At 40.7% G+C, this 15,500-nt stretch overlaps 1 long non-coding RNA gene across 1 annotated transcript in view; it reads right to left on the bottom strand.

Annotated features, from left to right (window-relative positions):
* The window catches only part of LOC135205416 (uncharacterized), a 60,234-nt gene extending 48,862 nt beyond the window's left edge, over positions 1-11,372 (bottom strand). Inside the window, exons 1-2 of the long non-coding RNA XR_010312529.1 lie at positions 11,068-11,372; positions 9,054-9,146 (exon numbers count right to left, since the gene is read on the bottom strand). This is a non-coding gene — a long non-coding RNA (uncharacterized LOC135205416). The remainder of the gene's footprint in view (positions 1-9,053; positions 9,147-11,067) is intronic.
* Positions 11,373-15,500: the final 4,128 nt, after the last annotated feature.

Raw genomic sequence — 15,500 nt, 5'->3', positions numbered from 1 at the left:
ATACATAACTATACAGTAAGACTAAATGCGAACAGGGACTAGTCCCAGATCCAACACATATGGAAATTATCACAAGTATATACAATATGTGGCATCCAAGGTACAGTACGACTACATTGACAACTGAGCTACGGCAAGAATACTAGCGAGGCAGGTAGGAAAGAGAGATGTAAGGAGAGACATAGGAAAAACTACTTACTACGAAGTTAAGCAGTGTCAGGGGAAACTGTGTTTCCGGTTGCCACTGCTGGAAATTTAAGGGCTTCTAAGGACTTAAGATAATGGCGTTTGAATACTGTCGGAGATTTCCAGCCTGTGTAATTCTTCAGATCATCAAAATTCATGTGTTGAAAATAATTAATAGAGGTAGCTACTGCCCTAACATCATGTACCCGTGGGAAGGACTGCGGGTTGGCCTGTTATATAAAGTATAAAATCTGTTGCCTAATTCCTTTTAAGGAAATGGTGCCTCCCTTTTCTCTAATGAACAGAGGGCCTGAAGATATCAGGGCAGTTCTACCTAGATATGCTTTTAGTGAAGTAACTGGACATAAGGACGGGTCCTGTGGAAGTGGGACAATTTTCCATGGGGCCCATCTATCCAGTGGGTCCTCATTCTTAGCTAGAAATTGGCGATCTGGAGAAAGTAAAACTTCTCCTGAAGGGAGAAACTCTATATGATCTGATTCTCTAGATAGAGCCGACAGTTCGGATATTCTGGCTCCTGAGGCCAAACTTATTAGGAATAATGTTTTCCTTAAGAGAGCTATATAGTCACGAGTCATTATTAGTGTCCGAGGCCAATTTAAGGACATCATTTAAGAACCATGACACAGACTTGGGCCTCTCGGATGGTCTGAGTCTAGCGCAAGCCTTGGGGATAGATGAAAAATATGAATCTGTTAGGTCTATTTTGAATCCAAACTGGAAGATCTTCTTAAGGGCAGACTTAGTAGTAGTAATAGTACTAGCTGCTAAACCTTTCTCAAATAGTGTCCTGAAAAAGGATATGGCCAGATTCGTGGTCATGGTTTGTGCATTAGAGTCCCTCAGGAATACAGCTAGTTTTTTAACTGCTGAATCGTATTGACGCAAGGTCAATTCTCGTTTATCAGATTCTAAGAACAAGATGTTCTGGGGATCGATATTAGCATCCCTCTGTGCTGCAAACTTCATGAAGTCCATAAAGTTAGGGCTTTCTGAATTCCTGAGGAAGCGAACACAGTCCGTGTTTGTACTAGTTGTGATAGTTAGGGATAGGGAATCCGTTGAGGTCGGAGTCCCAATTCCAGTAGAAGCGGGAACCAATTGCTCTTGGGCCAATTGGGGGCTATTAGAGCAATGTGACCTTTGAACGTCCTGAGTTTGTTCAGGACTTTCAAGAGAAGATTCACTGGAGGAAAGAGAAATCTTCTTCCACACATTCCAATCTATAGCCATAGCGTCCGTGGCATAAGCCAGAGGGTCCAGGTTGCGGGCCACATAACAAGGGGAGTTTGTGGTTCGATTCGGTGGCGAAGAGATCTACCTGAAGCCCCGGTACTAGTTGACTGACCCAACTGAATGACTCCTTGTCCAGGGACCACTCCGACTCCAGCGAAACTGAACGTGATAGCACATCCACTACCACGTTTCTTACCCCCGCTAGATGAGTGGCTGACAGGTGCCATTTGTTCCTGTCTGCTAGTGAAAATATGGCTATCATGACATGGTTCACGTGGCTCGACTTGGAGCCTCCCCTGTTGATGCAGTGTACTACCACTGCACTGTCCAGCACCAGCTTGATATGAAATTTCTTGGCTGGATGAAGCTTTTTCAGGGTGAGGAACACTGCCATAGCTTCCAGTACATTGATATGAAGCTGGCGGAATGGTAGGGACCAGGTTCCCTATACCTTTTTGTACTGTGAGTAACCGCCCCACCCACTTAGTGATGCATCTGTGTGGATCACTAAGGCCGGCGGAGGGAATTGCAGCGGAATTGTCTTTGACAAATTCTTGATTTCCATCCACGGGCGGAGTCTCTTCTGTAAGATCGCCGGGATAGGTGCTAGTTTGTCCCGGGATTTCTTGTTTGCTCTTGAACGCCAAACTCGGTTTATGTCCTTTAGTCTGGCTTTCAGAAGAACATCCGTTACTGAAGCGAATTGGAGAGAACCCAAGATTCTTTCTTGGTTCCTCAGGGACGTCTGTTTGCACTTGAGAAATTGTCTGGTTGCTTTGGCTATTTCTCTCCTTTTCAATGGCAGAATTGATAGAGTGTGGGAGTTCAAGTTCTATTGAATTCCTAGCCACTGGAAGCGGGACTCCGATGTTAGCCGGGACTTGGTTCTGTTTAACTGGAAGCCTAGATGTTCCAGAAACCGGATTACTTTGACCGTTGCTTTGCGACATGCTTCGATGCTTGTGGCCCACACGAACCAATCGTCCAGATAAGCTACTAGCATTATTCCTCGAGACCTTAGTTCTTGAACAACTGTCTCCGCCAATTTTGTAAATACCCTGGGGGCTATGTTGAGCCTGAATGGCATTACTTTGAAGGAGTAGGCCTGTTTTCCTAGTCTGAAGCCTAGAAATGGGCGGAAGTGCCTTGCTACTGGAACATGATAGTAGGCATCTGTAAGATCTATAGTGGTGGTGACGGCCCCACGGGGAAGTAAGGTCCACACCTGCGAAACGGTCAGCATCCGGAACTTGTCGCAGTGAATGAATAAGTTCAGACGGGACAAGTCTAGAATTATTCTTCGCTTGTTTGAGTCTTTCTTTGGCACTCTGAACAAGCGACCTTGAAATTTTAAATTCTTGACTCTTGAACTACTCCTTTTTGAAGGAGTTCTTGGGAATACTCTACCAATTCCGCTGTTGATTCCTGATAAAAGGTGTTGGATGGAGGGGGACCTTTGAGCCAACTCCATCCTAGACCTTTGGACACAATTCTTTGGGCCCACTTGCTGAACCTCCAACGGTGACGAAAGAGGAACAGCCTCCCTCCTACCAGGGGATTCTCACTGGTTTGAGGAAGGGCGTGCACCACGTCCTCCTCGGGAACCCTTGCCTCGGTTGGTGGCTCTACCGCCGCCTCGTTGACGGAAGGTGCCTCTAGCTCTGCTACTCCTGCCAAACCTGTTGAAGGCTTGAAACGACTGGTTTTCAAACACCGGGTTGTAAGCAGGGGAGACAGTATAGGAGGCTGAAGCCTGTGCCTGTTGCAGCAATTGTGTCAGCAGCACTAACTGCTGTTGTGGCTGCGCTTTAGAGGTTGAAGGTTGCGGTACCTGAGATACCGGAATCGCTTGTACCAGAGTCTGTTGTTGAGGGGCCTGGAAGGGCTGGAACTTCCTAGGCTTTTTCTTTGACTCGGGATTCGATCCGGCGGACTCCAGTTTCCGTTTGGATACGAGTCCCCAGCGAACCCTCAGGCTCTTGTTGAACCTGACCGCTTCGCAGTGCACTTCGTTCACTACCGAGGCTGGGAAGAGGTCAGAGCCCCATATGGATGAGGCTAATAGCTTGTTGGGCTCGTGGCGGATCGTGGCCTCGACCAGCACATTTCCTACAATTTTGTCTGTCTATGACGAAATCATACAAGTCACATTGCATTGAGTACAATAGTGACTTGGCGATGATCTTAAATAACGGTTCTTCTCCGTAGATTAGAGCTGATACTTTTGTCATAACTAGCGAGTTGAGGGACCTGCAAAGCCTCATCCTGGCGTCATACTCAGTTTGAATGAGGTTTTCCGATAGCCTGGGTAACCTCTCACTAAGTAGCGTGACGGCGCAGTCCGGCTTTAGCTTACCTACAGAAAAGGTGGCCGGAAGATCTACCCAGTAATCATCAGTTCCGGGGAGCAGGAGGGAAGTCGGTTCTGTCTCCCAGAGCTGGGGCATGGGCTCGTCCTTCATTGCTGCCTGCAATGTCAATTCTGCCACCTTAGACGTGAACGGGATGGGCGTTTCTTCGTCTACGGTGAAGATTGTGAACGGGCTCTTGAATGACGTAACCCTGGTATTAGTGCATTGCCACTCCTCCAGGTTATGCAACCATGCCTGCTGGGCCTGGTCCCGGGAAAGAATTACTGTTTCTTTTGGGACCTTGTCTTCCCTCCTCATAGCTGCCTCTGTCAGGTGGATATAGCCTATGAAAGGGGGCTGTAATCCTTGCGGATAGAACTCGAAGTCCTCAAACCTTCGAGTTCCGCAGCCCTCAATCGTGAGCATGCCGTCCACGAAAGGAGCATATGAAGCAACCCTCCATGGGTTATTTGGCGTAAAGGGAGGAAGGGTAGACGAGTCCGGCATGAGAAAGCCCTGAGCTGCCAGGCCGGACTGTGGAAGTCCTGTCAGTGCATTCTCTCAGAGACCTGCAATAAGGTTCTCCTGGGTAACCAGTCTATCCGAGATAGCTTGGATAGACTGCCCTGACGCCTCTAAGGAGGAGGACAATTGGACAAACATTTCTTGGAACTTGGATTGCACCAAGTTCCCGACCATGCTGCCCATCTGCTGCATAATATTTGCCGTATTCGCAGAGAAAACGTCAGGGTCAAAGGAGGAAGGTTCTACCTTCTCCTTAGGAGTCTTGGGTCTGGCTCCTTTTGAAGTGGACGCCTCAGGGTCGGAGGAGGAGGGCTGAGCCCTCTCCTTAGAAGACTTGGTCCTCGACCCTTTAGAATAGGAAGCCAGTTTAGCCTTGTCAGCTCCGGGATGGTGAGCCGGAAGCTTACGGGCAAGGCTGGTACCTGACTTCTTAGACAGGGACTTCTGCAGCGCTTTAAAGTCTCGCTTGCCTTTGACTTTAGGGATCGCCAAGGTGGACTTTGGCCTGACTGACTAAAGCCCCCCGGTGAATCCCTGGAAAGAGGTTGAAGTCGAAGGAGAAGAAGCTCTAGATGGGCTCAAGGAAAGCCCTTGAGCCCCGACAGTACCTCTCACAAACATTCTTACCGATACCCATGCCTTCAACAGCCATGGGCTTGAGGTCCAGATCCAGGGCAGCTACTTCCTGGATCCACACCCAGCCAAAACTGGATCAGCTAGTCCAGTCGGGTTTTTTCCCTAGGGAAAATAACCGACTGGACTAGCAGACCCAGTTTCCACCGTGTATGAAGCCACCCTCCGAAAAAGTACTTTAACACGTCCTGACACCAGAGACGGGCACCAGTCACGAGTCGTTGGTGGTGAGAGCAACAGCTCGAGACCTCTACTCTCCTTTCGAAGTATTTTCTCCAAAGTTAGAAAGTAAGGTCATATTTTGAGATTAAACAGAGGTTAATGAAAGTCTAGCCATACGCAGTGCACACATACCTCCATGACGCTTTCGAAATTTTTACTTATAACACCAACAATATAGAAGATTGATGCCATCTCGATGTTTGCGGAGTCACTTGTGTCAATAAACTTTCCATTCCATGTGCTAAATCTGCACACCACATGTACCCATAAACGCTGGGGCACTTTCTTCACAAAAATCGTAAACAATGACTTCGAACCTTGACTTATCCAAGGGAACTATGATTTTTGGTAGAAGAAGAAGAAGAAACGTTCACTAAATAATTATTCAAATAAATAGTTAAATGGCAGTATAAGGTCATGAATTACATTGATTTTTTACATATTCATGATTATTAATTTGAAAATATTCGTTGTTGAAAAAGTAACTAGATTCCTGACTCAAATATCAACAGTTTTGCTCTGAACAGTACCTACGGCGTTCTTCGCGCTCTCCTGTTGTTTATCAGTGTTGCCAATTGGTATGTGTTTACCCTCTAAACTGGATATAAGAATTACACAAAACCAGAGAAATAAAGCAAAAATAGTGAATCTATTTGTAGTATATATACATATTAGAGCAATTTTATCAATATTGCAGTACTATGAAGACTAGAATTCATGGAAACAATTTGTAAATGCATCGGCGTATGTATGAAGCTCCACTACATTGGCAACGATGAGTCATTTTGCTGTCTGCTCGTATCTACTTTAGAAATATCTGTAATTTTCAGGGATTAATTTGGTTGCAAAAAAGGGATAATAGACATGAATTAAATAAAGATTTGAAGTAATAAAGTAAAGTTAAACTAAGTAATGAGTAAAGTAAACAATTAAGGGAATAAAGCTTTGCACCTCATAAACCGTGTACGCGTGTGCTGCCCGTAACTGAGTTTGTGGAGTGAACGCTTAGGAACCAGGATCCGCAACGTAGTTCAAAAGCAATTTGGAGTGAATTAGGACCAAAACATGTATAATTACAATCAAATATGCAATGTGGAGTTTCAGTTGTGATGGCAGTAAGGGTAAAACCCCCGATTACAAGGTAAAAATGAATTTCAGTACAAACCATGACCCCGGGAATAAGAAGTTTCATACTTCACTTATATAGGCAACAAAATGTTGTTTTATTGTTCTGATTACAACTGCAATCTTGAGTAAGATCAATAAACGTTACATATATACGCTAACATTGTTCAAACGAGTGCTGGGAGGGCTGGGAAAGATGGTGGCTCCGCTGCGCTTATGAACGGCACCTCATGCGGGTGCCGCCATATTGACTTCAAAACTGCCTAGAAAACATATTTTACAAAGACCTCACATGCTTATTTTAGTTCGTATGGCGCTTTCATATATCATATTACGTTGATGAAACTTCAATCTTTTGAATGGTGTGCTTAAAGATGTAATTGTATATTCTTGTTTCACCAATCAAATATCGAGTGAATAAGGCTGATCCACGCAATGATGATGGATCCACTGAGGTTTTTCCCGCTATATGTTAGGTGTTTTAAGTAAAAATTTCGAAAGTGTCCCGGAGGTAAGTTAACACGGTGCATGGCTTGACTTTCATTAACTTCTGTTTAATAAGAAATTATGGCCTTAATTTCTTACTTGGGAGAAAACACTTACTTCGAGAGGAAAGTAAAGGTCTCGGGGTGTTGCTTTCATGGAGGTTGGCTTGTGACTGACCTCTCTAACTTAGCTTACTGGCAGTGCTAAAGTTATTTTTTGGGAAATTGGCCGCCTGCCTGCACAGCAGTGTTTTACCCTAGTAGGTATTGCAATGTGAGTGCATATTGCCATCTTTCCTTTCACTCCCAAAATGACTAAATTCCCAAACAAATTAACCTGGCATTAGTAAGCCGACTGTTATTCTAACTTGAATATGGCAGGCTAAGTAGGTAGTAGCTATGTTTTATGTTATCTGTTTTAAGTAATGAATAAAAAATAGGCTAATTTGGCTGTTCCCTCGAGCCTAAAAGCTTAGGTACATGCTATGGCTTCTAATGTATGCCAAATTCTGCTAGCCTACCTAGTATGATAATAGCTTTATTACCATAGCTCCACTGTGCATCTCTGGGAAAATCTTTATAGACACCAGAGCCAGACTTTCTGACCCACCTACTAATTCACATAGCCTAACTAGAAATTATGTACCAAGTTTCATCCATTATAGCTAACTGTCTTTGGCCCTTTACGAACTGGATATTGGTACGGCAGCCATATCCCTGATTGCGATAAATATTGGTACGGCTGTGAATTGCGCATGCGTGAACCTTTGTTTACCGCCTCAGGCATATCAGTGACAGCAAGAAAATGACGACCTACCAACATGAACCGTGTAATAATACATCAGTTTTCCCTGAAAAACATATGTTTCCAGGTTTCAACGAGCTGAAAAAAGCAATAGATGTCTACGAAGAGTCAAACTTCTAGAAATTGTAATATCCGTAGGTAACGAACGATCAAATCGGTCCTGAAAAGAGCTCATAAGAGGAGATTCAAAGAAGATTTGAAGCTTAGCTAGTAAGGTAGTGCAGCAGTCAGTAGTGCGTCCAATATGGGAAACATGCTGTTATTATAGACCTGATTTGGATGATTATTTACGATTGATTAGGCCGTTTACCAGAGGATTGACTTTGGTAGTTTTCCTTACTACCATTAATACAGCAGAGCACGATTTCTGTGTAATTCGTCTTCTTGGAATCTCCTCTTCGGAGCTCTTTTCAGGACCGATTCGATCTTCGTGACCTACGGATATACAATATCTGTTAGTTTGACTCTTCGTAGACGTCTATTGCTCCTTTTCAGCTCGTTGAAACCTGAACACATCTGTTTTTCGGCAAACACTGATGTATTATTACATGGTTCAGAGGAGATTCAAAGAAGATTTGAAGTTCACAGATGAATTAGTTTAGTTTTATTTTTCATGTAAATAGTCAAAATCTAAGTGTTTAAGATTATTGTGATTTTTTATATTTTCATTTACTGCCAAAATGTTTTGGTGCTTTGGCGATGACAGTATGGTGCTTCACTTTGACATTTTGAATTGAACATGTTCAGCGAAACAATTCAGTTCGACTATTATTACTACTGTCGCTAATCTTCTAGTGCCGTACCTATAGCTCTTGGCAACAGTGTACGGCAACTGCTGCATGATTAGCAAACTGCCGTACCAACAGCAAGTCAATAGCGCAAAACGGCACCACTGACAGAATCTGACGTACCCCCACTATACTACTATGTTATTTGTACCGCAGGAAGACGGAAATTGACGCTTGAGCAATTCACTGCCGTACCAAATCTATCACAATCAGGGATACGGCTGCCGTACCAATATCCTATACCTTATCTTTAAATAACTATATCCTATATAGGCTAGGCTGATCCGTCGAAAATGCCATGTAGAATTTTCAAATCTCACCCATTCCTCATCAAAACTGTCTGCGATGCTAGTCACTGCCTCCTATTTCAAAAGAATTTGGTCTCGAGTCCCACATAGGCTAACTCAAATTGGCTACCTACTCGCTACCTGGAGGTCAGCCCAAGCTGAGAAAAGAATGCAATCACTCCTACGTAAATACCTGTGAATCTTGGGGGTTCCTCAGTCTAGGTAAGTTACCCTATGGCTAACCAAAAATTTCAGCATTAGCCTAACCCATAGTCAGACTTCGTATGGTTCTATACGAGTCTATAACTGTACTGTTCACATCCCTCTCATGGACGGCGATCTATCAACAACATTAAAAAAATACCGTTATAAACTAAGTCCAAACTTACCAGTAAATTCAGCTTTCTTTGGACATCGCTCGTCGTCGTTGACACACTGAAAAACAGTGAGGAGGAGTGGAGTGTACTGAGGTCCTGAGGAGCCTAAAGGAAGGAGGAAGATCATAACAAACGACAATCGACTAAATGTGCTATAAGAAAGACTAGAATGTTACATTTTTCATATAAATCAAATTATTAATTTTTTATATATAGCAGAGATATATTAGTTGTCTATTCTATCTAGCGACTTCATAACTTTATTATTATTATTATTATTATTATTATTATTATTATTATTATTATTATTATTATTATTATTATTATTATTATTTTATTATATTATATTCTTATTATTATTATTATTATTATTATTATTATTATTATTATTATTATTATTATTATTATTATTATTATTATAGGTTCGTTATCCCAGTATCCTCTTGGCATTTCTGACAACGTCGCTATGGACATCTATTGGCAGTTAAAGCAAGACCATCTCGGTGGTCTTGGTTCAAGTAACTACTATAGCCTGATAATAACAGAAAAAATTTAATTGACAACTTTCTGCTTTTATACCTCAACTTCATGAAAGATACTAAAATTTGCATCAAAATGATATAAGATAAAACTTAATTATAGATTTTTATGTACTTTAAAGCTAAATTTTGATAATGGCCATTGTATAAATTTCTAAAATACATATAAAATGAAGTCCTTCCGTGAGAGCTATCATCAGTTGGAGTGATGAAATGAATAGCTAATGTTTATACCTCCTAAAAGTTTTATAGCTACTTTTTTTCATTATAGTGTACGAAATATAAGAATCTTTATAATGTATGATTGATTGTTTAGAAGTAATAAGCCATAGTAAAGATGTATTATTTTTAAAAATGAAAATCCTAAAGGTACGTTGATTTATGTTTGGTAAAACAAGCAGGAAAACGAACAGTAAACGATGACACAAGGCTGAAAGTAAAAAATTCAACAAACACAATAAAGAGGAGTTATATATTAAAGAATAATGTATAGTCACACATACTCTGTGCTAAAATTAGATTTTGCCTATTTTTTTTTTTTTTTTTTGCTTCTCTGTAAAGAGAGATGCAGGCACCATTAATGGGGAAACAACTAAAAATTAATATAATAACACCGAAACCGTCGCATTGAACATGAAATAATTTCGGATCATATATCCATAGAAATAAGTTTAATTCATTCTGAAAGTTTTACGCAACATGGTATATACAAATTGCAAATACAAAAGATATAATCTATGATTTAAAGTGCTGTATGAAATTTATCTTATGTTTAATATACAATATTCATCAGAACATAAATAATGACTAATCAGCGAATAATGGTAGTTAGTGGTAGTGCAACAATTACTTACATTTTTTTTTTACATAGCATAATCGCTGGCAACTATAAGACTACCTTACTTACAAGCTTTTGATCTACGATAATTATGGAAGCAGTCACTCAGGGTAAACTTGATTAAATCATGAAAAGTAAAAAATGTATTGGTAGTTTTTACGGTTTCAACGTATTGTCGTGGGTTTATTTTAGGCCTGTCTCCCTATAAAAAATTCGTCTGCTCTGGTTTGTCAATGGTGATTTTCTTTTAAAGACAATTGTCTTTTTAGTCAAGAGTCTCGTCTTAAATTCATATTTTTGCTTTTAAACAATAATCATCTTAAAAAGCATAATTAATGCCGGAGGTATTGCCAATAGTATAAAATTTGACTGAAAAATATGAATTCTTTGAAGGGACTTCTGCCAAAAATATTTGGTAGCAAACAAAGCAGTCGCATTATTTACATAATATGCTCAGCAAAATTAATAACTTTGCATCTGGTTAGTATTATTGACACATCACTCTGTATTAAAACATTATAGGGGTGGGGAAGACCGAGGGGATAGCACCCTCACCCTAAAAGACTATTTGGTAACCAAAACGTAAGACTTTCTGGAGCCAGCACCTGTATAAAAACTCTACGGTAACTACATGATATATTTCACTTACTAGCTTGCGTGAGAGTGAGCATTGTCCAGAAAGTAGCAGAAGACCGAACAAGTGAAGAGTCCCAAGGACTGGCAATGAGACAATAATTCTACAACTTAAGCTGATAAGAAGAAGCAACAGACGAAAGGCTTCGGTTTGGTTGGTGGATGACTGGAAATAGAAAGGAAACGAGGGGCTTCAAGAAAATTAAGGCCAAAGTCGAAAAAGACTGAATACTAAAGAAGATAATGAAAATGATTCGTAGATAAAACAGTAGTTTTAAAGCACTATGAACATTAAAATTAAAATAAAGGTTAACAAATACAAAATAGATATGATAATGATATAAATAATTGGTTCTTGTGAGAAAAGTAGTAACTGTCTTCTACACTGGGTCGGTTAGCGAAGGATTAAAATCTAACTGCATGCGGTTCACGTGAAAACCTGCTGAAGGACACCGCATGAATGGGTCAGTTACCTACTGCCCCGAGCTGACCGTGCCTTATGATGGTTGTATAAGTGCACGTTTCGTTGGGAAATTGGGCCTTCTTGGTGGGTTATTTTGCTTGTTTGTATGGTGTTTTTACGTTACATGGAACCAGTGGTTATTCAGCAACGGGACCAACTGCTTTAAGTGACTTCCGAACCACGTCGAGAGTGAACTTCTACTACCAGAAATAGGCATCCCTCACCCCTCAATGGAATGCCTGAGAATCGAACTCGCGGCCACCGAGGTGGCTGGCCAAGACCATGCCGACCACACCACTGAGGCACTTCTTGGTGGGTTATTCAGTGCAGAAGAGAATTCTCCAATGGACTTTTCCTGGGGTCACGGCTATTGTGTTGGTAATTGTCAGGCTCTTAGAAGTGAAATTTATATTTGAAATAAAATCTCTATCTTAGGAGGCTCCCAGTCAAACTACAAACAAGAATTGGCCCAGTACTTTAGCGAAAGGCGACCTTCAGTGTCTTGAAGTGTTCAAGTATTAAGAGAGCTATTTTGAATCTATGGATTTACTTTACTTACCGAAATTAGTTTAGGATATACGAATATCTACTAGTAACTCTTGAGAAAGTACGCATGTGACTAGAACAGATGATTAAGCTGGACGTACGTACCGTGGTCGAAATGAAAATTTTTAGGAATCTCAGCGCGTTCCCTAACTCGTCTCTTGTCTAAGGAGGTTGAAGAGTGACAAAACCGAACAGGAAGTCTTAACAAATTATTACAAACTAACTGTTAACTTTTCTCAGCCAATGTCAAAACAGATAAAAGGAACTCCTAAAAATCTGTTAGTTTTTAGTTCACCAAGCAGCTCACGAACCGACATGAGACTGAAGACCCCATAGTTAAGAATGAAAAAGTTTGCATGCCTGACTTCTCAATGCCCGCCGAGTGTAAATATCGCTATTCCTTTCACTTTGTTTGGTTTTCTGTAGAGCACTCCAGAGGGATAATACCCTCTCAAGCGGGCCCTTGTACGTATTCAAAAGTTGCTCCTTATATTTTATAGTTGTCTTCTAGTGTTTTCTTGTCAGTATCGTAGCTCCTGCAGAACATTAGAATCTTTAGTTATTTTTAAAATTTGCTTTCTTCTTGCATGATCCTCACTTCAGGCGGCATCTTGTTGTCTAGTCTTGGTGCGCAAAGTTCAAATGCTCTCTCTCCTGACTTACAATTTGTTCTAGGTTCAAATAGCCTAATAGGTATGCTTCACTTGCATGTCTGATCACAATATTCATTTCAGGTCTAAAGAACTTAAGCAGTTTCTTAGAAATGTTGGTTCATCACGTTTCAGGGCTGTGAAGACTGTAAGAAGTATTATGCATTCCATTCTTGCTTTTACTGGGAGCCAATGTAGCTCAGTCAGTGCTGGGGTTACTTTGTCAGAGAAACATATCCTTTATTTAATCTGGCCGCTCTTGACCCAAACTTTACTTATTCAGAAATACGGTTAAGAAAAAAACAAAAGCTTCATTTCATAATATACTAAAAAATGAAACACTTATGTATCAGGAATATTTCAATAAGGAATAATAATCTAACGGAAGTTTCATCTGGTGGGTATTAGTCCATATAAAAGACGTGACGTGAAAAATATCAATTACTAGCAGCTGTACTTGTTATCGAACGCAACTTCACTTCTAAATGACCTGGACGTACACGTCTTTCCCCAGCCAATGCTACTGCGTCACTGAACGGCTCAGTCAGGCTGTATCGCCGGCCGACGGCAGGCGAATAGTAGCTACATGTTGCGACAGGTTGCTCGGGATAAATCTTTATCGCGAGACCCCCTTTAAACGGCCCTTGATACAACCCAGCCTATAGTTGACCTCTGACATTGATGTTAAATGCGTTTGTAGTCATACATGTTAACTCATGGTACCAAATTTGAATGCAGTAGGCCCATCTTTGACCCTTTGCAGCCTAATTCCCAAAGAGGGAGCTGCGTTCCCCTGTTATCAAGGTCGGGCTAGGTAGGCGGGTTCTCCCCTGTTTTTTAAGTCGAAAGGCGTAGGCCTCGTTGCCCCTAATAATGTCGGAAACCCTCAGGCCGCCACTCTCCCCGGGGGACGGGGGGTGGGGGCGCTTGCCCACCCTTTTACTACTTTAGGTGTGAGAGGACATATGGATATACAGATTTTTACAATGGAAGGGCGAACATTCGCCCGAATGTCATCCTTACAAGGGTACCTTATTGTCCCGTATTGTGGGGAGCCTGTCTGTACCTATAGAATCAATGCTACGTGGATGTCAACTCCGAAAGTTGTAAAAAAAATGAGAGGGTATGAAAAAGAGGGGTTATGACCCCCTTAGGAATGGCCATCGAATTTCGGATTTTGACTAAAACCTTCGGGGGGGGGGGGGGGGGAGAGAAGAGTATAGTAAAAATTTGGTAGCCCTAGGTTTCATAGTCAGGGCGTGCATAGTGAACAAACAAACCAACAGATAGAAATTGCTTTTTATGTATATAAAATATATATTTTAAAGGGTATTAACATACCTTTCAACCGAAGCAATTTCTCCTTGTTTGTATAAAAAAATGACTATCCCGTCGTTCTGTACAATAAAAATCCTAATGTAGAGTTGCTGTAGTATTTCTGCTTTCTATGCTGGTCATCTTACAGATTGCCGAATATGGGTAATACATTCCTACTCCCTCAGAGAATGGTGTATAACTCTCTACTGGCTTGGCGACAGTTACATTGGCGTCGCGGCCGAGCCTTAGAAGGAAGTACGATCTTCACTTTTGAGAGATGGAAAACTGCTAGTTTAATCGTTCTTTCAGGTTACTACTAACGTTTCCAGAGGCCGTGTAATAGTGTTTTTTTTAAATAACTCCTGAAATAACTGATGGATTTCCATGATATCAAAGCAGGGAGCGCTTCATACAATGGCTTAATTTTGGGAAATACTGTGCATTGCCAATTACGTTTCATTAACTTTTTTACTTAAGAAAATGAGGCTAAAGCCAGTCTTAGCCACCCACACATTCGCAAAAGTGATGACGTCCCTCAGTGACGTTGGTATAACGTTTCTTCCCCTGTACCTCCCATCCCCCGAATTGTTAAACGCCTGTTTAACTCCATAGATAATTGTCATATGACCTACCCCAAGCAATACGAAATTCTTTGTCAGTAAAAGTTCAGCATACCTGGTAATGTGATTCGTGACTTTAGACTTTACCTAAACACAAGACCAACCTTTTATATCTTACCCACTCACTTACATTGAAGATCAAGAATGAGACTTATGACAGGAGACGAAAGAAGCCATGCTAGACCTACACTTCGCACTTCAAGCGAGTGTTGGTAAAGCAATAGAAATATAGTTTTCTTTAGGTTAAGCCGTAGGACTCATTCTTCAATACAACACAGGTTACTCGATACATCAATTGCCAGGAAGAAAACGACAGAGAGCATTGTTTGATACAATTTATCATATCAATTTCACCAGAGAGAGTAGCTTGAATTCCTTAGAAGGTAGACTTCTAAAAGATGTGTCATATAAGGGCATTGACATCGGCCATTTGATAAATTTTGGAAATCATATAATATATATATATATATATATATATATATATATATATATATATATATATATATATATATATATATATTATATATATGTGTGTGTTCATACATACATAAGATTTATTATATTTCAACCTATAGTTTTATATATTTATTTACGTTATAAGTACCAGTACCTATTTTTGTTACTTAAAAGGTATGTCACAAATATCATTGCGACTTTGTCACTAGAATTATACCAGACTTCAATTAATGAACCAATCAACCTTACTTTGAGAAATCCATTGACATTGTCTACATGCCAAGCTGATATACTCGTATCAAAGTATTCATTAGCTTTGCTTTTCCAAAATAATGTTATCACCAATTGCTGGAAAGCATAGATATATGAGGGATGAAAAAGAAAAAAACAAGAAATG

Source organism: Macrobrachium nipponense, chromosome 24 (assembly GCF_015104395.2).
Source record: "Macrobrachium nipponense isolate FS-2020 chromosome 24, ASM1510439v2, whole genome shotgun sequence".
Taxonomy (NCBI): domain Eukaryota; kingdom Metazoa; phylum Arthropoda; class Malacostraca; order Decapoda; family Palaemonidae; genus Macrobrachium; species Macrobrachium nipponense.
The sequence above is the reverse complement of the archived record's forward strand: the minus strand, read 5'-3'. Positions and strand labels throughout refer to the sequence as shown.